The sequence below is a fragment of the Lactuca saligna genome, chromosome 5 (genome assembly GCF_052625555.1).
Source record: "Lactuca saligna cultivar CGN05327 chromosome 5, ASM5262555v1, whole genome shotgun sequence".
Lineage (NCBI taxonomy): Eukaryota > Viridiplantae > Streptophyta > Magnoliopsida > Asterales > Asteraceae > Lactuca > Lactuca saligna.
This window is the reverse complement of record NC_136421.1, coordinates 117,218,327-117,245,989: the sequence shown is the minus strand read 5'-3', so window position 1 is coordinate 117,245,989 and position 27,663 is coordinate 117,218,327. Positions and strand designations below refer to the sequence as shown.

At 42.4% G+C, this 27,663-nt stretch overlaps 1 pseudogene; it reads left to right on the top strand.

The window, feature by feature from the left end:
- LOC145045642 (uncharacterized) overlaps nucleotides 1–25,042 on the top strand; it is a 34,025-nt pseudogene extending 8,983 nt beyond the window's left edge.
- Nucleotides 25,043–27,663: the final 2,621 nt, after the last annotated feature.

Genomic DNA, 27,663 nt, shown 5'->3' with positions numbered 1-27,663 from the left:
GTATTATTGACCAATCGTGTGTACTATTAAGTTTCTAGTGTATATTAAATATATCATATTTATAAATTCTTTAGGAACATATTAGGCTAATCAAATCATCCATCGTTAAAGATGGAATAAAACACCGCAAAAAAAATTGATTAAATTGTGATGTTAAAAACAAATTTTTACATCAATTATATTCGAGAGCTATGGATAATATATTTTAATAGATTATGTTCTCGTGATTTTATGGATATAAAGAACATCCAAAACGGAGGTAATATGAGAAAGTTACGTCTCTTTAGAGTTATGAAACTCAAATAAATACAAATCGTGCACTGTTTCGTTTGGAATAGCTACGAGTCTCGTAAATTATTTTTGAACACGTTTTTGAATTCAGATTATAGTATATTACTTCATTATTATTATATTTTTAACCTTGACCAAAATAGGATTCGAAAAATTTGTGGGCATTCGATCCTATAAATCGCGAAACTTTAAACATTGATTTCCAAAGTTTAATATATCCAAATGTAAATCCGTCTGCGCTTTTGAAATCACCACAATTTTAAAAATTCAGAGTCGGGATCAGTGGCACCAGAATAAAAAATCGGAGATTACAACACAAAATAAATAAATAAATAAAATAAAATACAAAGCAATTGATTTTACAACAAATATCTTTATGAATCCAATCTCTCTTACCTCCTGTTTCTTCTTCGTTATCACACACACATACACCCACATGCACAAATGGGAACCAAGACTGCAATGTACTCTCAAGATCTACTCATAGATTTCAAAGTACCACAACCACCACCGAGCCCCTCTCCCCTCCTGGCGATCCCACAACCACCACCGAGCCACCCACCTGCTTTCGTTTTCCTTCTTCTTTGTTAGAACAAGACAATCAGGCGGTGCACTCCAAGGGATCGGCGACTGCTGCTGCTTTCGTTCATGCCTGTCCTTCCGACTAGAAGAAGATTAAACCACAAGGGTCGCCGAAGATCGGCTTCCCCCTTCCTCCTTCCGTTTCACTGTGAATCAGCCACCACTGAGACTGACGGCAACACCGCTGCTTCTGTTCACCATCGACTATCCAGTCAAGCACCGGAGGAGCTCCTCCCTCCTGACGACAGATTTGCCAATCATCGGACCAACTTCGTTTCTTTACCTGCTTTTGTTCGTATTTCCTTCCGTTTCCCGATCTGCAAAACGTGTTTGTAGGGGAAGAGGTCAAACTTATTCAAACGTTGATTCAAAACAATTAAATCAAACCCTTAACTTCCAGACTTGTACGACTTTGGCCCTTCCCTTGATTCGAATTAATTATTTTAACCCCCATATGAGAATGGGTTACCAATCTGGTCCTGAACCTCCAAATTGGGTTTAAAATGTGCACTATTAGCCCTGCCTTGGAAATAAATTTAGGGATCAGTCCCTCGATTGAATGATTTTAGAAAAATCAATCCCTAGAAATTATTTGTGTTGACAAAGACCAACCTACATATACTAATTAATACCAAAACTACCATTTTGGTTATATTAGGTCATTTAAATATACCCGGTGGTTCGTCTTAAGAATGAGAAACGTCATGTAACAAATTTCATGACAAGTCTCACACCATGAGCCTCATTTACACTAAGAATGTGAGTTTTTACGACCTCTCTTTAACAGTTTTAATATTTAGGGGAAAATATATGCATGCCTATTAAGTTTTGATGATTTACATATTTTTTTATACGTTAAAATAGCATTGTACTTTATATTTGGTCGAAAGCTTATGAATTAGTAATTTAGTTGTATAGATCACATAAATTAAAGTATGATGCTATAATGGATATAAATACAACTTGTTGTAATATATTAATTAATATTAATCAAAATCACAAGATTTTATGTAAACTATTGTAATAACACGGATTGGTATTGTAAATCACAACAATGACGATTTTATATGTATAAGTTAAAGTATCGACTAGAAGTCTGAAACGATATACAAATGACCAGAAATATTATTTGATTATAAAATGAAGGTACATTACCATAAATTTGGAAAGACTAAGTTTATGAAATTATATGATTATTAGTTAAAACTAGAGAAGAATCCCTGTTTTGCGGGGTTAGATACGCCAAAGAAATTTTTCAGTTGACCTTCAACATTTTGATATTCAAAGTGCAACAAAAAAATCATGATCAGCAAATGGATTCAATCCAATCTGGGCTGACTTCAATCCAGGTAAGTAATCCTCTAATACTTTATTGAAAATCAACATGTCTCACAAATGAGCTAAGAAACTTTAATTAAAAAGAATTGTAAATAATAATTAAAACATTATACAATATGATGCTGTAACATCCGAAAAACACAACAAGTTTAAAATTTTCAAAACAACCCGATTTTCATTAAAATGTTTACAAAAAGGTTTTCAATACAATTCATTTAAGTATTCCCAGAATCACGTTGTTACGGAATCATGAGGAGCGGTACGATCGCGCCTTCGCCTTGCCACAGTCTCCTGAAGAACCTGAAAAACATTAAACCACAACTGTAAGCCCGAAAGCTTAGTGAGATACCCCCAAAATACCAACCACGTATACGCCCTTCCGGTCCAAAACATATAAAACATACATAACATAACAGGACATAGAACAATCATGCATATCGGGTCTACCGTGACTGGTCCGCCGTATCGGGCCTTCAGTCCATCGGATCCATCCTCCGGGTCTAGTCATGTCCTTCGAGTCTGCAGTAGGGTTGGTCCGCCCGCATCGGGCCTTCAACCCACCTGGTCCACTCTCTGAGTCTACAGTGTGACTGGTCCGCCCGCATCGGGCCTACAATCGGCCTGGTCCACTCTCCGAGCCTCGGCACGTCTGGTCCGCCCACGTGGGCCTATAGCCTATCCGGACCGCTCACTGGGCCTTCGGAACAACCGGTCCGCCCTGGGTATCTTGGCCTACAGCACAAAGCAGGACCCGCCTCAACCCATCTCTAGTCCAAACAACCATGAGCACAAAACATACATCCATACGACAGTCATAATCAACAAACCGAGTAAGCAGATCACATAGCATATCATTACCCTAACCGGGCTAACGGCCTAACCGGTCACTAGCATAGCATCACTCTGTATATCGAGAAACTGACCTTTACAAGGTCCCCTAGAATGTACCATCCTAACTACGAGGATGCAGACACAATCAACAATAACATGATAGACATAACTGAATCTCAATACAATAAAGGGCCGGCCTTGGTGCCTTAGACCCTGTTGATATAGTGAGGATAACTCACCTCGAAACTGACGGCTGAAAAGATAAGATCCCGCTGCTCCGAACTCTGACACAAACTCCTCCACTGGAAATTAAACAATAACCCAATAAATACCCATAATTACCAAAATAACCCTGGAAGACAACCGGTCAACCCTGGACAGGTCAAAGTCAACCCCTGACTGACCCTACTCGCCGAGTCAACCCGATGACTCGCCGAGTCCTTATGCTCAGAACTTCCCTCAATTAGCGAGCCAACTCGCCGAGTCACCCCAAGACTCGTCGAGTGCAACAACTCTGAGTCCACTCGCACCCAACTCACCGAGTCATCCCTCGACTCACCGATTCATCGACTCAACCAGAAATATTGGGACTTCCTCGACAAGACTCGCCGAGTCCAAGGCCATCTTCAACCTACTCGCCGAGTTGTTCTTCCAACTCGTCGAGTTCCAGGCCATCTTCAAGCAACTCGTCGAGTCCACCCATGTGACTCGTCGAGTACCACCGGTCTGAATCCATACAGAAGCATCTCAGGCCATGCAATTTATCCAAAACATAGATCCAGCCTCCTACAATCCATCCATCACGTAAAGTGGCAAACTTTACGTGAATCTAACGAGATCTAAGCTAATTTCACCTTAGAACCAAGGTTTGGGACATGGTAGCTTCTTTAACAACACAAAGATAGGGGATTTAATGCTCTTAAGGTCTTCTCCACTCCAGATCTGAGGTAGCAACCTCATATCCATCCTCCAACATCAAAATATCACACAACCAAGCACCCCACACAACCCAAAATGATGGAACTAGAAATGCACAGCCTAAGGACGAAGATATTACCTCCAAAAGATGCCTCCATAGCAGCCAAACTCGAGTCCAAGAAAAGCCCTTTGATCCAAACCACTTCTCCTTCAAGATTTCTTCAAACAATACCTCTCCAAGCTCTAATTTGCTCCACCAATGATCTCTCCACGGGTTTAGGGTTTCTGGAACTCAAGGGGGGGGGGGGGGATAAGGGAGGCGGTGGAGGGGTATTATGCTCTTTATATAGGGCTCAACCCCGAAAATTAGGGTTTTCTTCATACAGCACCTACTCGCCGAGTCCATCCTTAGGACTCGCCGAGTAGGCCACTTGACACGTGACCATAGCCGCGACCTGACTCGCCGAGTCTACCCATGGACTCGCCTAGTCACCCTCCAAAACTTACACTTAAGCCCTTCAACTCTACTCTTGCGATTCCGGGATGTTACAATTCTCCCCCACTTAGATTAGGCTTCGTCCTCGAAGCCCACGGCATCACATCTTCAAAATACTTCCCACGACGTGCCACTTGACCTTTACCGAACCAAGTCCCTCAAGGTACAACCATTGAACCAAAAGCTCACTTTCTCCCTCCATACGGTGTCCCCACCACCTACTCAAACCGGGCACCAACTGCACCCTCCGATAACCACGCTCAACCACCGAGAATTACCCATGATGCCTTATTGCTCAAATCCTCATCTTTCACTTGACTCATATGGCTATAAAGCCACGAACCATCGGAGTCCCGATCCGAATTCCACTCTATCCATCCCATGCCGACCGAAAGACCCATTCCTCCATTTCGGAGCAACTCCCCCAAGTCCTCCTCTCGCAATCACACACACATGCTGATTTAGCTCTAGCACCCTCAGGTGTGGATAACCTGATATACTGACAATATCCTCAAACATCCTTCCAGGATAAATCACTGATACATACCCAGAACCCTGATCAGAATCTTACTGAGAGTCCAAGACTCTTTCTCTGTATCCCTTCCGAACTCCTCTCCCTGGCTCCACGCCGCGGTATTCCCTCCGCACCCAGAGCAACATATCGAGTCGAATAAGCTTATATTCTGCCGCCGCAACATACTACTCAAGGATCATCGACGGACCACTGCGATCGCAACTTTACACTGCCGCTTTCACTTCCGTGAATTCGCACTCCCTTTCCGGAGTTTCATTCCTCCCTCTTTCCTTACCAAGGAAACCACTCGTCTGCCCATTCACCATGACAGGCACCATGGTGCTCATCCCACGCTACATTACCTCTTTAAGGCGTACTCAACATCCATGCATCACCGCTACTCTGACTCTCATCACAAGGACTCTCAAGCCCATGCCCTACCTTTACTGCTCAAGTTCGCTAGCCGGGGCCAGACCTCCCAATGTAATCCCACTGCGACGTACGCAACCCATAACCTTGAACCGATCCAACAATACTCGCAGAGTCTTCAGCATGACTGGACCGCCTCCCCAGGCCTTCAGCCAATCTGGACCACTCTCAGAACCTTCAGCCAATCTGACTGGACCGTCCTCCGAGCCTTCGGCCTGACTGGTACGCCTACCGGCCTTCAGTCTATCTGGACCGCTCAACAATCATTCATCATTCCGAACAATCTCTTCGGGAAATCCTCCCGTGCATACCGTTGTAGCCCTCTAGGGGTTCCGAACTCTATCTCCATCATACATACTCGATCCCGGCCTGCTCCCATGCCTTCCTTAATCAACTACTCTAGGTCTGTATTCCGCCCTGCACGCCTGTTACTCACCCATACGAGCCTGCTCTCGTCTGATAAAAATACTGCTGAATTCCCCAAGCGGCTAAACAACCCCTCAGGCCCAACGATCATCCGGAGAATTTCCAATTCTCCCCCACTTAAGACACTGACAGATAGTCACCGGTCGCCATCATCGATCTCCCCAAGCAACCTTGCAGGAATCAACACATGCACTCCAAATGTTTTTCACCAGTACCAACAACTTTCATACAAATCATGTTCCCACGCTGCACAACCCGCTCGAAAGAGACCCATTCTTCAACTATCCATTCCTCAGACTGCAGAATCTAACTGGCCTTCAAACGAACGCCGCATTCGCCACCAATCCTCACAAAGATAATCAACGATGGCTCGAAGTACAATTCCATAACCATAACATTCCCTTAGGTAACACAAGATACTAAAACGAAACCTCGATCACAACTCGCCAAACCCTCAAGGAACAACGAATACCACACAAAACCCGAAACGCAATTCCATAATCAACCAATGAAACTAGCAGATAACAATACTCTACAACAATCATAAATAATCGAAACAGCAGAAAGAACATACCCACAGTAGCAAGCTGAAAAACACGACCCTAAGCCCTTGGGGGCTCCGCTCCACCCTGACCTCCACTTGTGATCCTTAACGTAGCCGGTGCTGGAGCCTGCACCGGTCCTGCAGCAAGCTGTGGACAGTTGACCTTCAAATGTCCAACCTGATGACAATGATAGCATATCCTCAAATCCCGAACCGGCACAGACTGCCGACAATCCCTCGCATAGTGTCCCTCCTTTCCGCACTTGTGGCATGCTCCACCGGACCGACAAACCCCAACATGACCCCTTCCACACTTTCCACAGACGTGGCCACCCTGATCTCCCATCCTGGAATCAACGGTCTTAGACCGTTTCGTCGCCGGCTGCGACTGAACCGGAGCTTGCCTCAGCTCACGCATCTGTAACTCAATCTCTAACTCACGCCGCCTGGCGGCCTCCTGCAACTCCAGCAAAGTCTCGCACCTCTGCGCAGACACAAACTGTCTGATGTCCCTCTTTAGCATACTTAGATACCGGGGCATCTGGGCCTGCTTTGAAGCGAACTCAGGGCAAAACATCGCCCGCTCAGTAAACATCCTGGTGATTTCCGTCACCGATTCCGAATCCTGTTTCAGCTCCAAGAACTCCTGAGCCAAGCTCTCCCTCTCGACCTGCGGAACATAACGAGTGCTGAACATCTCTCTCAACCGATCCCATGAAATCGCAGCCCTTTGCGCATCTGAGTACGATCCCATGGTCAATCTCCACCAATCCTTTGCTCTGAGCCTCAACAGGTTCAAAGCACACCTCACCCTCTGATCAGCAGGGCATGAGCACGTGAAGAAACATCCCTCCACATCTGATAACCATCTCATAGCAGCGATTGGATCCTGAACTCCGTCAAAAGTGGGAGGCTTCGTATTATCGAAGTCCCGATACTGAAAACCCCTACTGGCTCCTCCCCCTGCCGCCGCGGCAGCCGTCTCCGTGAGAGCCGCATAGCGCTCATCAAAATACTCCACCATGGCGGTCTTGATCGACCCAAACAACTCTGGCAGCTCAGCCCGAAACAATGCGGCAACCTCATCATGCAGGATCTCACGAATCCTTGCATCCAACTCGTGCGTACTCATCTGGCTGACAACCTCTGGCTGTGCAGACCCACCTGGAACTCCCTCTCCTGCTCCTGATCCTGACCCGGATCCACTCCCAGCGTGCCCTGAAATCTCCATACTGAAAATAAAACACCAAATCTCAGACATATTCCACTATCCCGGGAACCAGCTCTCATCCCAACCCTAAAGGTCATGGTTTCCCTGATACGCGTATGAGTTCGTGCTTTCAGTAGTACGGGCCCATACTACCTTCCACACCAACCCATATTTGTATGAAGTACTCCCACAACACCCTAGCGACACACATAACGACGCTCTATCCTCACAACTAGAGGAACACTAGAAATCTCTCACAAGGAACCCTAGGCTAGCAGGCATCATAAATCAGGCAACTCATCAATAAATCCTGAAGATCCCTAGCCTAACTCTAGCATGCTGTTCTATCAAAGCTCAATAAAACAATTGCCATGTATGGTATTTTGGGGTTACTTACTGGCTCCGGCTGATCGTACCTCCGCATCCTCCTTTACTTATTTTGAAAACCCTTTTAATTTCTCTTTTTGAAAACTCTCCTCGATTTGAGACTAGAGTCACACAAGTGTTCCTCCAATTCACTTAAACCAAGGCTCTGATACCAACTTGTAACATCCGAAAAACACAACCAGTTTATAATTTTCAAAACAACCCGATTTTCATTAAAATGTTTACAAAAAGGTTTTCAATAAAATTCATTTAAGTATTCCCAGAATCACGTTGTTACGGAATCATGAGGAGCGGTACGATCGCGCCTTCGCCTTGCCATAGTCTCCTGAAGAACTTGAAAAACATTAAACCACAACTGTAAGCCCGAAAGCTTAGTGAGATACCCCCAAAATACCAACCACGTATACGCCCTTCCAGGCCGCGACCTTCCGGTCCAAAACATATAAAACATACATAACATAACAGGACATAGAACAATCATGCATATCGGGTCTAACGTGACTGGTCCGCCGTATCGGGCCTTCAGTCCATCGGATCCATCCTCCGGGTCTAGTCATGTCCTTCGAGTCTGCAGTGGGGTTGGTCCGCCCGCATCGGGCCTTCAACCCACCTGGTCCACTCTCTGAGTCTACAGTGTGATTGGTCCGCCCGCATCGGTCCTACAGTCGGCCTGGTCCACTCTCCGAGCCTCGGCACGTCTGGTCCGCCCACGTGGGCCTACAGCCTATCCGGACCGCTCACTGGGCCTTCGGAACAACCGGTCCGCCCTGGGTATCTTGGCCTACAGCACAAAGCAGGACCCGCCTCAACCCATCTCTAGTCCAAACAACCATGAGCACAAAACATACATCCATACGACAGTCATAATCAACAAACCGAGTAAGCAGATCACATAGCATATCATTACCCTAACCGGGCTACCGACCTAACCGGTCACTAGCATAGCATCACTCTGTATATCGAGAAACTGACCTTTACAAGGTCCCCTAGCATGTACCATCCTACCTACAAGGATGCAGACACAATCAACAATAACATGATAGACATAACTGAATCTCAATACAATAAAGGGCCGGCCTTGGTGCCTTAGACCCTGTTGATATAGTGAGGATAACTCACCTCGAAACTGACGGCTGAAAAGATAAGATCCCGCTGCTCCGAACTCTGACACAAACTCCTCCACTGGACATCAAACAATAACCCAATAAATACCCATAATTACCAAAATACCCCTGGAAGACAACCGGTCAACCCTGGACAGGTCAAAGTCAACCCCTGACTGACCCTACTCGCCGAGTCAACCCGATGACTCGCCGAGTCCTTATGCTCAGAACTTCCCTCAATTATCGACCCAACTCGCCGAGTCACCCCAAGACTCGTCGAGTGCAACAACTCTGAGTCCACTCGCACCCAACTCACCGAGTCATCCCTCGACTCACCGATTCATCGACTCAACCAGAAATATTGGGACTTCCTCAACAAGACTCGCCGAGTCCAAATGGACTCGTCGAGTCCAAGGCCATCTTCAACCTACTCGCCGAGTTGTTCTTCCAACTCGTCGAGTTCTAGGCCATCTTCAAGCAACTCGTCGAGTCCACCCATGTGACTCGTCGAGTACCACCGGTCTGAATCCATACAGAAGCATCTCAGGCCATGCAATTTATCCAAAACATAGATCCAGCCTCCTACAATCCATCCATCATGTAAAGTGGAAAACTTTACGTGAATCTAACGAGATCTAAGCTAATTTCACCTTAGAACCAAGGTTTGGGACATGGTAGCTTCATTAACAACACAAAGATAGGGGCTTTAATGCTCTTAAGGTCTTCTCCACTCCAGATCTGAGGTAGCAACCTCAGATCCATCCTCCAACATCAAAATGTCACACAACCAAGCACCCCACACAACCCAAAATGATGGAACTAGAAATGCACAACCTAAGGACGAAGATATTACCTCCAAAAGATGCCTCAATAGCAGCCAAAATCGAGTCCAAGCAAAGCCCTTTGATCCAAACCACTTCTCCTTCAAGATCTCTTCAAACAATACCTCTCCAAGCTCTAATTTGCTCCACCAATGATCTCTCCACGGGTTTAGGGTTTCTAGAACTCAAGGGGGGGGGGGGGATAAGGGAGGCTGTGGAGGGGTATTATGCTCTTTATATAGGGCTCAACCCCGAAAATTAGGGTTTTCTTCATACAGCACCTACTCGCCGAGTCCATCCTTAGGACTCGCCGAGTAGGCCACTTGACACGCGACCATAGCCACGACCTGACTCGCCGAGTCTACCCATGGACTCGCCGAGTCACCCTCCAAAACTTACACTTAAGCCCTTCAACTCTACTCCTGCGATTCCGGGATGTTACAGATGCCTTAAACCAGGTTACTAATCCCATGAAAAAAGGTTGTAAACAATATGAACAACTTGTGCCATAACTCTACAATAAACCTAACATTCCACTTAAACATGATTTTTATACACATAGGGAAGCTTTTGATCAATGAGAGGGTGGGTGGAAGTGAGAAACACAGCATATCAAGCCACCCAGTTTCCCATTTTTTTATCATATCAACTCTAACATTAAATCTCAAAGGACTATTCTTGCCAGGTTGCATTAGTTTATTTATTTTACAGGAAGCCATTAAAATACCATGAAGATCTCTTCCTAAATGTGTATCGAAGGTTTACTTTGCTATGAGAGGTACACTTTAACACAATCTTAATCCTCTAAGTTGTTTTTTAATCAATGTATTAAAATCTTAATTTAATCAAAGTAAAATTTTGTATTCTTTTGTTTTTTTTACATTGGTAGAAAGGTTTGAAGAGGTGGAAAAGCGCAAACCTGAAGAAACTTCAATTGCTGACATGGAAAACGTATTAAAACTCGGAAATGAACTTTGCCTTGCACATGTATATACATAAATATAGTATACACTAATCATATTATTATTTTTATATAAATAAGATCAATCAAAATTATAACTTCTTTAATTTTATTACAATCGCTAAATAAATATCAGCTTCCAAATTCTCTTCTAGAAAAATTGGTCGTGTCAACAAAAGAATTCTCTCTTGTTTCTGTTGTACTTGGGGTAATCCTTGGTCAGGTAACAAATTAATTTAATCTAAATCTAAATGTAATTTTAATTCTAATTTATTTTAAATTTCTATCATTTTTAACTCATTTCAATTTCAATCAACAGGAAGTAATCAGAGCAATATCAGGAAAAGGAGACCCTTTTAAAGAATTTATTCTTTTTCAATGCCGTTGATAAAAAAAGGAGGCATACAAGATATTTCTACTTCTAGCCTCTGATTTGATGTTTCCAACCAAGATTTCAACAGCCTTGTTTTTAATCACAACAGGAACAAATGACGACTTATCCAACACATATAACTACATTTCAACATTACTACAGTATAATGAATGATCGTCAGTGAACAACTAAAATCTTGATTATGCATAGACATACCAAAAAGGTCTATAAATCAACCTTACAACATGGAGACGATTAGAGCTTTTCTGACTATAGAGTGGAACAGTTTCTTGTTCAAATTTTGATCTGCTTTATCATAATTCATAAACAAAAAAAAAGTGATTTAGTTAAGAGGCTGAGGAACAATTTAATGGCACAACAACAATAAAATCATTAGAAGTTTATGAAAAAAATCTGAAAAAAGGTACATGCAAGGGTTGCGGATTAACTAATCTGCCGTCGTGTCTTGACAAAAAAAAGCTAACCTAATGAGAGACTGTGATACAAACAACTTGCATTTGAGGAGATATGGTGGTCAACTTTGGTTAACTTATGTTCTTTTCTAGTTTCTTTCATTGGGTGGGGAGTGAATCCAAAGATCTATTTTTAGGCAACCACTTTCACCATACATTGAAACAACAAAAAGAGATTCTATAATGTAATGAAAAATCAATAAATCACCAACTTAGCCCATGAGCTAAACAAAATGTATTCCAACCTTCTTCAAATACCGATAATCCATCAATTTTTGTGAATCTTACTTCCCATTACACACCATTTGAATCCTCAAGCCAAGTTGACCTACCATAATTTTTTTGTACAGTATGAGCAAATTTTGGAGGCAGGAACTGCAAGTAAATGAACGATAAATCAGTAACATTTTGTTTACAAATATGCCCTTCATTGCATAAAAAAGAGAGGTTTTTGTTTTGTGTGTGCAATGAGAGAAAACTAATACCAAAACTTTGGAATATTCATCACAAAACATGAGTTTAACAAATGAAGTGGCAATAGGTGATGGATTTTTCTCCTTTTTATGCAACTATACTCAAGAGACAATTCTAAGAGCACTCAGCACATGCCTTTCCCTTAAGAGCCGTTTTATATCTACAGAAAATCATCACAGTAATACAAAACAATCAGCAAGAATTTGAAAACTTCAAATGGTAATGTGTATGCTTAACAATCATCGCATACATGTTTCATTTGATTATACCAGTTTCTAACTTTTGTTAGGGATTGCCATCCAATTCTATTTAAACTTCTTCTTGTCATCATTATTATTCTATAGAAAATAGTCATAAGAATATTATAACTTTCATATACAAATCCAAATTAGTACTTACTTCTTTCTTTGAAATTTCAACAGATTAACAGAATATGGAAATTATTACTAATTTTCTGGGATATTGAACTATAAGCAGTGGCGGATTCAATGTATGGGAAGGGGGGGTGCATGGACCCCACTTAAAAGTGGGCCCCATCAGGAATACATATTAAAAATAATAATAATAATAATAAATTCAGCTTAATGTCCCCACTCACAATAGATTGGTCCCCACTCATCCTCACTTCTCTATCCTCTAATTTTCACTCCCGATTTTTTCAATTCTTTGACCTAGCAGCATACCAAATGCAGTGAGTAGCGACAAAATTAAACAATCCACAGCCACCGGAATATAGAACTCCACAGCTGCCGGCATCGTCTTCAATCGCTGGAACTGCTGCACAACATCGATGCAGCGCTGCCAATGCATTGACGGACTTCGCTCACTATACTTGCGGACAGTGGCGCACAAACGAACCACCACCATCTACAGTCGCGCACAAACGGACCACCATCGCCTGATTTCGCTTGCCACCATCGTTGTAAGTTTATTCTCTTTATTTAGTTTGATTTTCCCAAATGGGTTTGATTTCATGAACTGATTTGAATGATTTATGAGTTCTAATTTGGGATTTTTGATTTGTAATCTGATTTTATTTTGATTTAACACTCTCAAAAGATTAATTTGTGCTATGGATTTGTTAGTTTGGCTTGCTTTGCTTTTGTTAGTTTGGGACAGCCGACAGGGAATCGAATGAAGCTTAACAGAGATGAAAAAAAAAATTAACTGTTTTGTTTAATGGACTTTTCTAATTTAGTGCTTTGTATTTGTTTAATGTTTAATGGTTTTGGTAATTGTGTTTAACATTGTTTAATGCTTTTTTTTTTGTTTAACCCAATAACAGGTGCAATGGAAAGATTTTACAATAGAACATCCATACTAGGACCATCTTCAGCAGAAATTCCCCAACGTAGTTTTATTCCACTAATACCGAATGAAACTGATTCAAGTGACATTCCTTGGGATCCGACTGATAGGAAAAAAATTTCAGATTATAACCCTAATCAAAGAGACAATATAAGACGAAAATATTTGATTAAAGGACCATGTCAACTGCGTCTTAAAAAATACCGTGTAAGAATGTTTGGAAATAGGAGAAGACGTTTTAATCCGGCGTGGTATGATGCATACGGTGATTGGTTAGAGTATAGTGCAAGAGCAGATGAAGCCTTCTATTTGTGTTGTTATTTATTTAAAGATGAACAAAATAAAAGGGGCGGTGGTGATGCTTTTGTGACAGAAGGCTTTAGTAGTTGGAATAAACCGGAAAGACTTAAAACTCATGAGGGGGAAACTGTTAATAGTTCCCATTATATTGCACTTAAAAAATGTGGAGACTTAATGAGACAAAATCAATCAATTGCTACAGCTCTTCATAAGCAAAATGAGGTTGCTAAAAGTGAACATCGAATCCGATTAAATGCTTCCATTGATGCTTGTAGATGTTTATTGAAATGTGCATTACCTTTTCGTGGGCATGATGAGTCTGAAATGTCACTTTTTAGAGGAAATTTCTTGGAAGTATATAATTTGATTCGGGATCAAAATGAGAGTGTGTTTAAAGTTACATTACGAAATGCTCCGGGGAACAATCGAATGGTGGCTCCATGTATTCAAAAAGATATTGCTAATTGTTTTGCACAAGAAGTACTTAAATCAATTTTTGAAGAAATTGGTGATGATGTTTTTGCTTTATTAGTTGATGAGTCTAGCGATATATCCAAAAAGGAACAAATGGAGGTAGTTTTGCGATATGTCACATGTGGGATTGTTAAAGAAAGGTTTATTGGTCTTGTTCATGTGAAAGAGACATCTGCGTTATCTTTAAAATCTGCTATCGACTCTTTATTTTCTGAATATGGATTGAGTTTAACAAAGGTCAGAGGTCAAGGTTATGATGGAGCAAGCAATATGAGTGGGAACTTTAATGGTCTAAAATCTTTAATCATGAAAGAAAATACCTCCACATATCATGTTCATTGCTTTGCTCACCAACTTCAGCTAGTTATTGTTGCGGTTGCAAAAAAACATCATGACACTGGAGTCTTTTTTGATATGATAGGTGTTCTAATGAATGTTGTTTGTGCTTTTTGTAAACGAACAGTTATGTTGCGTGAAAGTCAAAAAGATAAACTAGAAGAATCCATCAGCCGTGGTGAAATTGAAACTGGAAGTGGATTAAACCAAGAACTTTCTCTTACTAGAGCCAGAGATACGCGTTGGAATTCTCATTACAAAACACTATCGTGTTTGGTTGGTTTGTTTTCATCTGTTAGTGATGTGCTTAAATATATTGAAGATGAAGGCCTTAATGGTTTTAGTCAACGTCAAGCAAGTGGTATTCAAATATATCTTCGATCATTTGATTTTGTGTTCCACTTGCAATTGATGTTGAAAATTTTAGGGATCACAAACATATTGTCACAAGCTCTACAAAGAAAGGATCAAGATATTGTGAATGCTATAAGTTTGGTGAAATCAACCACTGCAACATTAAAAAATATGAGTAATAATGGGTTTGATGCACGTATGTTGGATATCACGTCTTTTTGTGAGAATAATAACATTCAAATGGTGAACATGGAGGATGTTTATGTTAATCCAAGTGTAACACCGTAAATTTCAAGACAAAATTTTCATTTAAAATAATCATTTTATTCTTAGAAACACTTGTTTAAAATCTCATTCAAAGTCGATTTACAAAACATGACTCCATTTTCACTTGCATAGAAAACCAGGATCCTCCAAAATATGACTCTTTCTCTGGTGTGTACAATCAAGTCGGTGCCGTCCCGTGATACTGAAAGAAACCTGAAAAACATCACACAAAACACTGTAAGCACGAAGCTTAGTGAGATCCCCAAAATACCACACATAACACATATTAGCCACTCGAGGCTATAACTCTATGGGTCCGTGCACCCAAACTCTGTGAACCCTCAGGTTCTAACTCTGGGAACCTTCCGGTTCCAACTCTATAAACATGCACAACATAAATCACATAGAAATAATGTAGTACAACACATCACGTACATATAGCATACAAATACTCTGATCACATAACTCTGGTTACCTACTCAAGGTAAAGTATAGTGAGAAAAATCACCTGGCAAGCAGAAAGCAGATATCCCCACACTCGAATCTGGAACTCGCCACCGCCTAACACGTAAGGCAAGTACTCTCAAATATAACTCTCGAGACTAGAATAAATCCTCTCATAACACCCTCTTATGGGTAAAAGACTATTTTACCTCTCTCTTGGCCCAAAGGCCACATCGCTGACCAAACCCTAAAAGTCAACGGCCAACCCTTGGTCGAAATCAAAGTCCTCAGTCTAAGTCAACCCCTGACTGAGCCTACTCACTGAGTCAACCCTGTGACTCGTCGAGTTCCCATAATCAGAACTTCACTCAATCTGCGACCTAACTCGCCGAGTCACCCCGAGACTCGCCGAGTCCAACAACTCTGAGTCCACTAGCACACGACTCACCGAGTCATCCCTCAACTCACCGATTCTCGACTCAACCAGAGAATGGACTCGTCGAGTCCAAGGCTATCTTCAACCTACTCGCCGAGTTGTTCTTCCAAATCGTCGAGTTCCAGGCCATCTTCAAGCAACTCGTCGAGTCGCCCCATGTGACTCGTCGAGTACCACCGGTCTGAATCCATACAAAAGCATCTCAGGCCATGCAATTGATCCAAAACATAGATCTAGTCTCCTACCACTCATCCATCACGTAAAGTGGCAAACTTTACGTAAATCCAAAGAGATCTAAGCCGTTTGCACATTGGGGCTAGGGTTTGGGACATGTAAGCTTCACTAAACACTCCAACACAGGGACTTTCATGCTCTCTGATTCTTCTCCCTTCCAGATCTGAGGTAGCAACCTCAGATCTAACCTCTAGACTTCCCATTTCATCCATAGACAATTTCTCACAAACCCCAAAATGAAGAAACAACATAACAACAGGTCAATAACGAGATATTACCTCTAAGTGATGCCCCAACTGCAATGCAATTCGAATCCAAGCAAAGCCCCTTGCTCCAAGCCTTCAATCTTCCCAAAATTCCTTCAACCATTACTTCTCCAAGCTCCAATCCACTCAACAATGGTGCTTCTCCGTGATTTAGGGTTTTCTGGGGCTCAAGGGGTGATAAAGAGGTTGGGAGGAAAACATAGTGATCTTTATATAAGGCTCAACCCCGAGAATTAGGGTTTTCTCCACTCAGCGCCTACTCGCCGAGTCCATTACACTGACTCGCCGAGTCGGCCACTTAACACGCGACCAAGTCGTGACTCTACTCGCCGAGTCCGCACATGGACTCGCCGAGTCACTCTTTCCCAATTTACTCTTTTATCCCTTCAACTATACTCTTGATATTTCGGGATGTTACAATTCTCCCCCACTTAAATTAGGCTTCGCCCTCGAAGCCTACAGCAACTCAACTCCAAAAATACTCCCACAACGTGCCACCTGGCCTTAATCGGACCAGATCTCACAAGGCATACCCATCGAAACTCGAACACACTTTTCCTTTCCTTACGGTGTCCTGACCACTGTCTCGAACCGGGCACCTGCTGTACCCTCTGATAATCACACTAAACGATCCGAGAATTACCCATGAAACATCACTGACCCAAATCTCAACAATCACTCGACCCATAAGGGTTAGAATCCATGAACCATCGGATCCCCGATCCAAATCCCATTCTATCCAATCCGTGACGACAGAAAGGCCCACTCTTCAATCCCAGAATAACTCTCATGAGTCCTCTTCTTGCAATCAAGCACCCAAGCCGCACCAACCTTCGCACTCTCGGGTTAGGAGAACCCGTCGCACTGACGACATCTCTAACATCCCCAGGAGACACCACCACTATGCACATGGACCTTGATCAGAATCAAGCTGGGAGTCCCAGAATCCATCCCTACATCCATCCTGAGACTCTTGGCTCTACACCCGCGGAATCCCTTCCGCATCCTCAGCAGACATCCCATCATGATATCATTCCATACCACTGTCACAGACACAATGTTCAACCATCATACTCCAAATCATCCATTCTCACTACAACTTCCACTTCCGCGAATCAACACATTCCTCAGCAAATGAGGGTCCGACACTTCCTCCCATACAACAGCACAAAGGGTGGCATACCAATGCACTAATGATGGCTGTTGAAATAGGATAACTCAACCACGGATAAATACGTGCCGCAACACCCTCCGAAATCTAATACACATGCCTGAAGCATGTCTTTGAGCGTCTGAATCGTTCACTCCCTCTGAGGTGTCCTCAGACATCATCATGATAGGCTCTAGCTCATCTCATATCCCTCTTCGAGACTGGTCACCAGGTCAGCTTTTGACTCCACAGCTGAGCCTCCAAAGGTCACCCAAATCATGATCCAAATATCCTACTAACTTCCTCCCCGTGACCACTATCCCGGCCCTGTGACACGCAAGTCACGAAATTCTCTTTTCCTTATGCAAGAAAGTATAATCCAACCGAGGATCATCTCCACTCTGATCTCTGGTTTCTGTTGCGCATATCCCTTGCGCATCTCACCACATTCCCCGACAGAGATGGGGACCCCAGTCTCGCCCCCGGTCCAACATCCAGGCTCCAAAAACTCAATACTATGGCTACTCAAGCCCAAAACTCTTCCACATCATACACTGATCGGAGAACATTCCATCATCACACTCTCTTGCCATCTAGTGAGCACTACGGCTCCCCGCGGTATCACAACACCCCCTGACTAGTGAGTACTACGGCTCCCCGCAGTATCACAACACCCTCTGACTAGTGAGTACTACGGCTCTCCGCAGTATCACAACACCCTCTGACTAGTGAGTACCACGGCTCCCCGCAGTATCACAACACCCTTTGACTAGTGAGTACTACGGCTCCCCGCAGTATCACAACACCCTCTAACTAGTGAGTACTACGGCTCCCCGCAGTATCACAACACCCTCTGACTCCACTAATTCGTGCTCCACAGACTATCATAGGTGGCTACCCATACTCGTCTCGAATATTCATCACAGACTCTGGAGGCCATCGTCATAACAGATGCCCACCCTTGCGAAGATCCACTCTCCCAAGTAATCTCCCTGGATACCCATACTCGAAGGCTCTCACTAGATCCATAGAAACCTAATATACCACAAGTCGTCTCAACTCAAGATTCACGAATAACTTTGAAATAAAGATATCAATACCCGGATACCTCGGAACACCCCCACCGAACATCACAAGATCCTGCCACAACCACAGATCTCCTGCTCCAAGCACCATATAGATGCAATAATACATTCCCTCTGAACCCCATAACTAGATCTTCATTTTTCCCAAGTTGCAACTTCGGTGTATTCAATTTCTCAATTGCAATATGAAGAAATGCTAACGCTACGAAATACACTGATAATTCTCCGAAACCCTTTTTCCCGCCGCTCAAAATCCAAACAAGGATACGCATACCGACCCGGGAGTTGGCTGCCCAATCATTCTTTATCTACTTGCCCCAACACTGAACAATACCAGATTCCTGACTAATAAACACCTATCGTGGAGACATTCATCCTTCTCAAACAAGTACTTCCTGCATTAACTCACTCTGACCCCTTTCCTCGATCACCGACATCTCTGGTCTCATGATTTCTTACCGCATATCTCTATACTCCACTTATAACTGCTCTTGACAAATCTCTGCTTTCTTACATACGACACCCGGTTCTCCCCCACTTAGGGTTCGAACCATCATCAAATAGCACGCAACTAACCCATAACTATATTCTCCAACAAAATCGCACCTGCCCCCGGAAAGTGCTACACAACGCCCGATAATCCCCCCTTAAGAAAATGAATCGACCTCATATACTATGAACCTCTGGTGAACTCCTTAAGAACTTTTCGTCACGTCTGCCTCTAGTCGTTCCAAATCTCGTACCAATTTAGTACCAAACAACTCAACTGCTCGATAACGTCCCTGGCTCATAGACCGAACCATAAAATCATCGTACCCCTCACCTCAACTCATTAACCAACGCTCCAACACCGGGATCATCCCAAGAACAGGAACCCACTCCCAAATTCAACACCCCATGGATAGAAAACTCTCGGCACCGCTGAACTCGACTGAACTCCCCGCTGATACCACTACCGTACACCCGACTAAACTCAATTAGGTATAGCATGGCCCTCGACTATCCCAGTCTCAACTGACTATTTGCTCATGATAGATCACTGCCTCGCGGCACACATGCTACCTGATACTCTGGTGGGAAATCATCATCAATGACGACCTGCAGGGTTTACCCCTAAACCCAAAACCAAAATATCATGCTTCTCATATTTTTCACACGAGCATAATCAGTACCTCCCAGATCATAGGAGGTGACATCTCCTTTATCGACTAATCGCCCAACTCAGATAGAAATTCTCCCTTCTCACTGACTCCTTACTAAAATACTCTGAGGGGCTCTCGATCTCCCTCTCAAGGGACGCCTCTTCGAACTAACTCGTGACCGAATAACCGGAGAACCACAAACATCATTCACTATGAACCATGGTACTCATTCCATGACATCTCTTCACAATATGCCCCGGTGTATGGTACCCTAACCATAACATCACTCCCCAATCCGCTCCGATGTATGGTACCCGGTCCATAACATCACTCCTCAATCTGCTCTGATGTATGGTACCCGAACCATAACATCACTCCTCAATCTGCCTTGATGTATGGTACCCGAACCATAACATCACTCCTCAATCTGCCCTGATGTAGGTACCCGAACCATAACATCGCTCCTCAATCTGCCCTGATGTATGGTACCCGAACCATAACATCACTCCTCGATCCGCTCCGATGTATGGTACTCAAACCATAACATCACTCCTCAATCTGTTTTGATGTATGGTACCCGAACCATAACATCACTCCTCAATCTGCCCTGATGTATGGTACCCGAACCATAACATCACTCCTCGATCCACTCCGATGTATGGTACTCAAACCATAACATCACTCCTCAGTCTGCTCTGATGTATGGTACCCGAACCATAACATCACTCCTCAATCTGCCCTGATGTATGGTACCCGAACCATAACATCACTCCTCGATCCGCTCCGATGTATGGTACTCAAACCATAACATCACTACTCAATCTGCTCCTTAGAACCTTCAGAATACTCCCTGTATCAAGTATGGGTCCTCTGCTTTCAGTAGTACGGGCCCATACTACCTGCCACATCTACCCATACTTTCCACATGGACCATCCCAGAGCTTCTAAATAGCTGCTCGACCTGCTCTTTCACCAATCCCATCGCGCGTGCTCGCTCCCCAGCGAAATTCTCTATTCTACAAGCGCACTCATCTGGATAGGGTTGCTCCCTAGGCTCTTCCGTTGTCCTCCCACATCTTTGCTATCAGCTGCTGAAGAGCTCCTAATGATGCCAGCCATCTACCTCCTGAATATCGTCATATTCACTTGGTAGCTAACTCCCATCATCGAGAGTTCCGCAAAGCACAAAGCAAGCAGCATTCGAGCATCGAAGAATACATAGGACTCCCTCTCTGTGATAACTCCACCTTCTCGGCTCATCCTCAAAAGTACCACCGAACTCTGTAACTCTACCCCTCATGGGTTCTAACTGGATACTCTCACTCATCACATACTCAAAATCATAACACCTATAACAACGAGTCCTAGGCAAAGGCATCACAAATCAGGCCACTCTAGTCCTAACATATGAAATACCTAGCCTGTCTCTAGCATGCAATAATATCTCATAAAGTGCATCATACATATCTCATAACACAAAAATAAGGGTATTTTGGGAAATCACCGTTCGGGCTCTGGCTGATTGTACACACTGCTCCTTCTTGCTTTCTCTTGAACTTTTATTCATTTTTAGAAAATTATTTCCTTAAAACTTTTCTTACTTCCTGAGTTTGAGTCCAGATTTACCCGAAGGCGCATCCGAATCCCTCAAACCAAGGCTCTGATACCAACTTGTAACACCGTAAATTTCAAGACAAATTTTTCATTTAAAATAATCATTTTATTCTTAGAAACACTTGTTTAAAATCTCATTCATAGTCGATTTACAAAACATGACTCCATTTTCACTTGCATAGAAAACCAGGATCCTCCAAAATATGACTCTTTCTCTGGTGTGTACAATCAAGTCGGTGCCGTCCCGTGATACTGAAAGAAACCTGAAAAACATCACACAAAACACTGTAAGCACGAAGCTTAGTGAGTTCCCCAAAATACCACACATAACACATATTAGCGACTCGAGGCTATAACTCTATGGGTCCGTGCACCCAAACTCTGTGAACCCTCAGGTTCTAACTCTGGGAACCTTCCGGTTCCAACTCTATAAACATGCACAACATAAATCGCAAAGAAATAATGCAGTACATATAGCATACAAATACTCTGATCACATAACTCTGGTTACCTACTCAAGGTAAAGTATAGTGAGAAGACACACCTGGCAAGCAGAAAGCAGATATCCCCACACTCGAATCTCGAACTCGCCACCGCCTAACACGTAAGGCAAATACTCTCAAATATAACTCTTGAGACTAGAATAAATCCTCTCATAACACCCTCTTATGGGTAAAAGACTATTTTACCTCTCTCTTGGCCCAAAGGCCACATCGCTGACCAAACCCTAAAAGTCAATGGCCAACCCTTGGTCGAAATCAAAGTCCTCAGTCTAAGTCAACCCCTGACTGACCCTACTCACCGAGTCAACCCTGTGACTCGTCGAGTTCCCATAATCAGAACTTCACTTAATCTGCGACCTAACTCGCCGAGTCACCCCGAGACTCGCCGACTCCAACAACTCTGAGTCCACTCGCACACGACTCACCGAGTCATCCCTCAACTCACCGATTCTCGACTCAACCAGAGAATATTTGTGACTCTTCGACAAGACTCGCCGAGTCCAAATGGACTCGTCGATTCCAAGACTATCTTCAATCTACTCGCCGAGTTGTTCTTCCAACTCGTCGAGTTTCAGGCCATCTTCAAGCAACTCGTTGAGTCGCCCCATGTGAGTCGTCGAATACCACTGGTCTGAATCCATACAGAAGCATCTCAGGCCATGCAATTGATCCAAAACATAGATCTAGTCTCCTACCACTCATCCATCACGTAAAGTGGCAAACTTTACGTGAATCCAAAGAGATCTAAGCCGTTTGCACATTGGGGCTAGGGTTTGGGACATGTAAGCTTCACTAAACACTCCAACACAGGGACTTTCATGCTCTCTGATTCTTCTCCCTTCCATATCTGAGGTAGCAACCTCAGATCTAACCTCTAGACTTCCCATTTCATCCATAGACAATTTCGCACAAACCCCAAAATGAAGAAACAACATAACAACAGGTCAATAATGAGATATTACCTCTAAGTGATGCCCCAACTACAATGCAATTCGAATCCAAGCAAAGCCCCTTGCTCCAAGCCTTCAATCTTCCCAAAATTCCTTCAACCATTACTTCTCCAAGCTCCAATCCACTCAACAATGGTGCTTCTCCGTGATTTAGGGTTTTCTGGGGCTCAAGGGGTGATAAAGAGGCTGGGAGGAAAACATAGTGATCTTTATATAAGGCTCAACCCCGAGAATTAGGGTTTTCTCCACTCAGCGCCTACTTGCCGAGTCCATTACACTGACTCGTCGAGTCGGCCACTTAACACGCGACCAAGTCGCGACTCTACTCGCCGAGTCCGCACATGGACTCGCCGAGTCACTCTTTCCCAATTTACTCTTTTAGCCCTTCAACTCTACTCTTGATATTTCAGGATGTTACACCAAGAGCCCGAAGAAAGTACACCAATATCACCAATCGCCATTATTACGAGTTTTTTGTTTCAACATGGTTTTGGATATGCAAATTCAAGAGTTCGGTGATCGTTTTAATGAAGTAAGTTCCGAATTGCTCATTTGTATGACAGGTTTGAATCCACATGATTCATTTTGTGACTTTGACCCATCAAAGTTACGGAAGTTGATCGATTTCTATCCACATGATTTTAGCTTTAAAGATAGGTTGAATATTCTAAATGAACTTTCGGTTTACCCTGCTTTTATGCAACAAGATGCAAGATTTGCTACCTTGAAGAGTATATCCGACCTTGCTAAAGTGATGGTGGAAAGCAATATGCATCTTAACTTTCCTTTGGTTTACCGGTTAGTAAAATTGTCATTGCTTTTGTCGGTTGCAACCGCAACGGTGGAGAGATGTTTTTCGGCGATGAAGCTTGTCAAGTCAGATTTGCGGAATCAGATTTCGGATGAATTTTTAAATGATTGTGTAATTTGCGAGCTTGAAAGAGAAGGATTTTCCAAGGTTACCAATGAAAGTATTATCAAACGTTTCTTAGCTATGTCCCCTCATATATTTCAATTGTAAAATGACATTTAGTTGAATGTTTTAATATTATTCTACTTTTATGTATTTATTATTATTAATTTACGTAGTCAACGGTCAACAATGCACCCCACTTGACTTTCAGGCTGGATCCGCCACTGACTATAAGCAGAAAAAGTTCATAGTCATTGCGTGTTATTGTATAATTGGTACATTTAGACATTTTGTCAAACAGTTTACATTCATAATAACAAAACCCAGATATAAGTACCCATACCAAGGTGTTAAGCTAGTCTTTTGGAAGGATTGAATGAGGTTATATAGGGATTAGGAAACTTTGGTGTTAGATGCAATTAAAAAAAAAGGAAGAAAATGGACCTAAATAAAGTAAAAAAACTGAATATAGGCAAACCTGATAGAGAAAAGAAACAACTATGAATGTCTGTACTACATGGGGGTTGTGTCATGGTCTTCCCTTTTTTCACACACCGTTGAGGCTGACCAGCAAGCAGCTCTTTCATATTCTAAAATTAGTTTGTGAAAAATGGTAACGGAAGTGAATAAAAGAAGAAATAATGATGATAATTTGAAAACTTAACACCGGATGCTCAGGGCTTCTAACATAGAAGAATTTAAACCGGCAAACCTTTTCAACTAATGTAGACTGGGAAGTGCCGACGAATAATTGGGGCTTTTATCGGAGGCAATCTCCTGCCCTTAGTCTTTCGATTCGTCTTTCCCCTTCCCTCTCAGTTTCTGGTAACGGTGGGTCGCCAACCAAGAAAATCTAAATAGAGTGATTAGGGCAAAAAATCAAACCTAAAGATCCAAATCATCGTGGGTAATACACTTACAGATAAGGATGGAGAAGTAGAGTTTCTACAAGATGAACTTGCAATTGAGCGATATGAAGAGCTACTAGGGCGTCGATTATACGCTAGGGTTTTCCAGACCATGAGGTTAATCCACAAATCTAGAAAGAAAATTCCAATGGCATTGAAGAGGTTCACATGGAGAAGCAGGGAATAAGGGAGAACGGGAGTGAGAAGGGGTTGGAGGAACTTATAAGGCGGTGGAAAACTTGTGGAAATCGAGATCAGAAGCGTTGGGGATGACAAAAAATGACAACATAGATGTTATAAACACAGCTCATTATTACACCTGTAATCCACTATAATAGATAAATATGGATAAATTATAAAAAAAATAAAGCAAAACAAATCAGAAAAACCTATGAAACACCCCAACTTTCGTATTTTTGAAAGACCCAAAATTTCATACTTCACAATATCATTACTCCAAAACATGCTACTTACATATTCATAAAAGCAATATTTTACATTGATAAAGGGATTACAAACTATTGGATACAAACCGACTATTACAAAGGGTTATATATTACATAACTACCCAAGATATTGTAATTTATACAAACATAAAATGACGTACAAAAGTACTATTACAAACTATTCTAAATCTTTCAAAAATATGTGAACATACTAGTTACTTATCACCTACAATTATTAAACATTGATAGGGTAAGCCCTGACGCTTAGTGAGTTCAATAATAGATACAATATAACGTTATGCCATATATATATTTCAATGTGGCAAAATCAAAGAGGAACAACAAGACATATGTGAAATCATGTGACAAGCGTTCATCTCAATCAAATAATTTATTCAAAGATATACTTTTCAATTCTTGATATACATCAATTAAACTTTGGCCCAAATAGCATAGAAGACATGCAATTTCTGATTAACATGTTGTTAGATTTCAGGCTTATAGTCCTGTCTAACCATTTGCTAATGCCATAGAATAGAAGTCATTCTCTTACAGATACATGCTCTACATGGCCAGAGGCTACATACCAGTACCGATGTGAATCTAAGTCCTTTCACTGATCACATGGTCAAAGGTATTACATTTGCTATAAACATAGCGAATAAACTAAAACGGGAAAATAACTCAGCATAACAACACTGAAAATCACATAGCACATATAACACATAACATACAATTGTTCCTGTACATTGAACTCTCCTTAAGTTAACCAGGGGTTAAAATAGTAATTTGGACAGCACTTCGGCTTTAAATATGACTTTCTATGTTGAAAACCGGGAGCTTAATTGAAAACCGGGCTCTGCGCAGGTAGGGCTTCAAAACCGAAAAGATAAAATTTTTGGGCTTCTCGGGGGTCTCAGGGCGTGGTTCGGGTGCTAAAATTGATACCGGGGCTTCGGGGAAAGTCAAAATGAAGAAAATATGGAAAAGGGGGCCAAAAATGGCAATTTTCTAAAATTACCCGGGAAGGCTCGAAGGCCTCCTATTTATAGGCGAGGAGCTGCGAAGGTTCGGATCCGAGGCTAGGAGAAGAGAGCACATGGCAGCGAGGGAGAGAGACACGCTAGGGGCAAAAGGGTGAGTCAGCAGCGAAGGGCTCGGTGGCAGCAGCAACGAAGGGCACGCGGCTCGGATGCGAGGCTGGTAGGCGAGATGTGGTTCTCGTCGGACTGGCTACTGATGCGAGACGTGTCTTGTTCTTGTTGGACCTCGGCCTCGGAGAATCAGAAGAGAACACGTGCTGGTCTCGGACTTGGGCCATGTCTCGGATACGCTGCTGCTTCATGCGAGGTGACGTGGCCTGACACTGTTCATGCGAGATTTCTCGGATTTTGGGCCCCGAACTTCTAAAATCCATAATGTTCGTATACGAGCTCCGTTTTTAATGTTCTTTATATGCACGCGTAGCTAAAATTATGCTCTACATCTTTCGTTCAAACTTCGTCGGCTTATGTCGACTTTATTTTGAATATTATTATTTTTAACAGACCGAGATAGGAAAATTTGTTAAAAATTCATAACTTCTTCATCCGACATCCGTTTTCGTCATACTTTTTACCATTGTACTACAAATGACGAGACCATCGATTCTTGTTTAGGATGTATCGGTCAAATATCGCTTGATCTAAAATTCGAGTTTTTAGCTGTCTACTGTTAAGTTGAAACTTCGAAAAATCATAATTTCCTCATACGAAGTCAGATTTTGGCGTTCTTTTTATCGAATTTCTCGGTTTAACGAATAGTAAGACTTTCATTTAGATTACTAAGGCTAAAAATTAGTTTATCAAAAACTCACTATTTACGTCATTCGGCGTCGTGCCGGTTTTATCGCGGATCTTCGGTTGGTCATAATTTCTTCGTTATAGCTCAGATTTTGACGAGGTTTTCGCCTACAAGTTTCTAACGAGATTATTTACAACTTTCAACAATAAAATTTTACTTATTTAAAATTTTATATTTTCTCTAAATTTCACTATTTGGCTTTTAAGTGGAATCTCATAAGACTTCCAATATTTTCTGAGTGATTCTAAACATAGTTTTACTTCATTTCTAGTAAAAACCATCTGTTAGAACTCAACACTCAATTTCACATAGTATTTCACATTTTTATTCATTACAAAACACAGATTTAAAACGTGTATGGTACAAATACCTCCTCCTTTTGAGGATTTCATCCCCAAAATTACATTGATTAAAATAGATGGGGATATTTTTCTTTTATCTCATTCTTATTCTCCCAAGTATAGTTTGGGCCTCGATGGTGTTTCCACTTGACAAGCACCAATTCTACTTCTTTATTGCG